The following is a 2,518-nucleotide window of genomic DNA, read 5'->3' on the forward strand; positions in this document are numbered from 1 at the left end:
AAGGTTTTTTGCAGTTTGAGTATCTCTGGACTTACTCAGCCCTAGCGATCTTTTTTGTCCCGGAATTGACGTCAGACACCCGCCCTGCAAACGCCTGGACATGCCTGCGTTTTTCCAAACACTCCCTGAAAACGGTCAGTTGACACCCACAAACGCCCTCTTCCTGTCAATCTTCTTGCGTTCGGCTGTGCAAATGGATTCTTCATTAAATCCATCGCTCAGCAACGATCCGCTTTGTACCCGTACGACGCGCGTGCACATTGCAGTGCATACGCATGCGCAGTAGTAACCTGTTCGCTGCTCTGCGAAAAACGTCAGTGAGCGATCAACTCGGAATGACCCCCATAAAGAGAAATTTTACAAAATATTTCCAAGGCTTAGTTAGAAACATATATTAAATAAACTGACATACACAGTATAATGAATATTTCATTGGGAGAAAGTAAAAGGACTAAAACCAGAATTTAGGGTCACTTACAGAAAGGCCTATATCTCTGTTGTGCAGGAGATCACAAGAGATTGGAACACTTCAGCATCTCTGTTTCTTCTACGAAGTGAACACATCCCATAGATTCACCAGACATTTTATCTTTCCAGCAAGCTGCTCCTAGGCCCCCACCTTTTGTTTAAATCTCTTTGTACCAAAATGTATTTTGGGATCAGATAACGTGACTGAACATGGCAGACACCTTTGCTTTTTTTGCCTGATATAACATAAAATGTATATTACTGCTAAACAGGCTGATATATTAACTTGGAAAACCTCCACTGGACTGCTACTTATAAAATGGAACCTCTGCTCTACTGATTGGTGTACAGTTAATTCTCTGTTGTTCTGGTTGGTAATAACATAACAGGTGCGCTGGCTGGCTGATCTAGTCACTGTTGGTCTGGTCTATAAACATATGGAAACAGAATGGTCAGGTTGAACTGAGTCTGTGTTTTAGACAAGTAGGCCCCAGCATGCTATCTTGCCTAGGGACCCATTTAAAATATATCTGACTGTGCTCTAGGCTACAGCAAAGAGTAAGATGCGACAATAAGTGAATGGCCCAAATACTAAGTATTCAGTTATTTGCAATCAGTGGCACATTTACATAGAACTGCTTTTATGTGTGGCATTAGACAAGTTTACATAAGAATATAAATTTTCAATAAAAACTCATACCAATAAGGACCTTTATTTCTGTTATACTGTTTTAGCAGGAATGTGCAACATTACACACACATTTCCCAGCAAATGATACTGAACATTTCTCTAAATAGATTCACTGTTGGTTTTGTCCCAGCTGCTTTATGTTCAGTAAATGGACAGGTGCACAAACTTGGTATATATATTTTTTAACATAATCTGTAATAACATGACAGAAACCTGTGTATTGTGCAAGAACCTGACAGACAAATTTGTGAGCCTTTAAAAGGATTTAGGGGCATATTTATAATAATCTACATTTTTTTTAAATTTAATTTTTTATTGATTTTTTCAGTTGAAACAAACATACATTGAAATGACAATGTAAAACAGACAAGAACAGCTTGTGTCATATCATCCGTACATGAATAAAATAGAATAAACATTTGTGGACTCTGATTTACCGCATAGGCACTTTGAGCATAGAAGGAAGAGAGAAATATACAAAAAAACAAATGAAGAGACAAAAAGGACATACAAAAAAGTAGATAAGAATACCAAATAAGAAAAATGGAAAAAGAAGTAGACTCTTGTTTGGGAGCACTCTTAACTCAGAGGAACTAAGTTGTATACATGTCTTAGGCTGGTAAAATCATGAGTTTAATAAATTCTTGTTAAAATATATAGAATTAACAGAGTTCGAAAAAAAAATTCTGTGTGATTCAAGACTATTGTGCAAAAATATCTATGTCAATTTAATAAGTAATTAGCAAAAATTGCTATAGTATAATGTAAGCCGGAAAAACTTTAGAATTCACAAAAAAGAGGGGAAAAGGGGGAAAAAAAAGGAAGAACACCTACTAGTCTCAAAGATGTCTGTCAGATGAATATATGACCATCATTCATACTGCAAAAATCCCAAATGGAAAAAGTAGTTGCAGGGAATTAAATCATGGGTCATATGAATCCGAGTACCCATCTGTGACTTAGGATTGGGCAGCAAAATTTATTTGCAGTACCAGGATGTTCCAAGGTGGTCTCCCATCCGAGTACTGGTCCGGCCCTCCACTGCTTAGCTTCCAAGATCGGAAGAGATTGGGCATCTCCAGTGGGGTATGTCCGCAATTTCTTAAGCTAGCCCTTTCATTTGTCACTTAATATTGGAAATGGAATCGTTCATATTTTCAACAAGAAAAATGAAAGAAGGGGACAGACACACATGTTGACGGCAGGCTCAAAAAGTGCAGATTAGATATGACAATTATATGGCACGGGAATATCAAAGCCATAAATATCCAATCACAGTGAATCCTTCATTATTTGTATTGTACTATACACCAGTCAATTGTATATAAATAACAAAATCATTCTTGGTCGTGCTGTCTA

The 2,518-nt window shown here is 37.3% G+C and overlaps 1 pseudogene; it reads right to left on the bottom strand.

Moving 5' to 3' along the window:
- Window positions 1–2,139: 2,139 nt before the first annotated feature.
- On the bottom strand, window positions 2,140–2,259 carry LOC134935744 (5S ribosomal RNA; annotated as a pseudogene).
- Between the last annotated feature and the right edge of the window lie 259 nt (window positions 2,260–2,518).

The sequence above is a fragment of the Pseudophryne corroboree genome, chromosome 1 (genome assembly GCF_028390025.1).
Source record: "Pseudophryne corroboree isolate aPseCor3 chromosome 1, aPseCor3.hap2, whole genome shotgun sequence".
NCBI classification, from domain to species: domain Eukaryota; kingdom Metazoa; phylum Chordata; class Amphibia; order Anura; family Myobatrachidae; genus Pseudophryne; species Pseudophryne corroboree.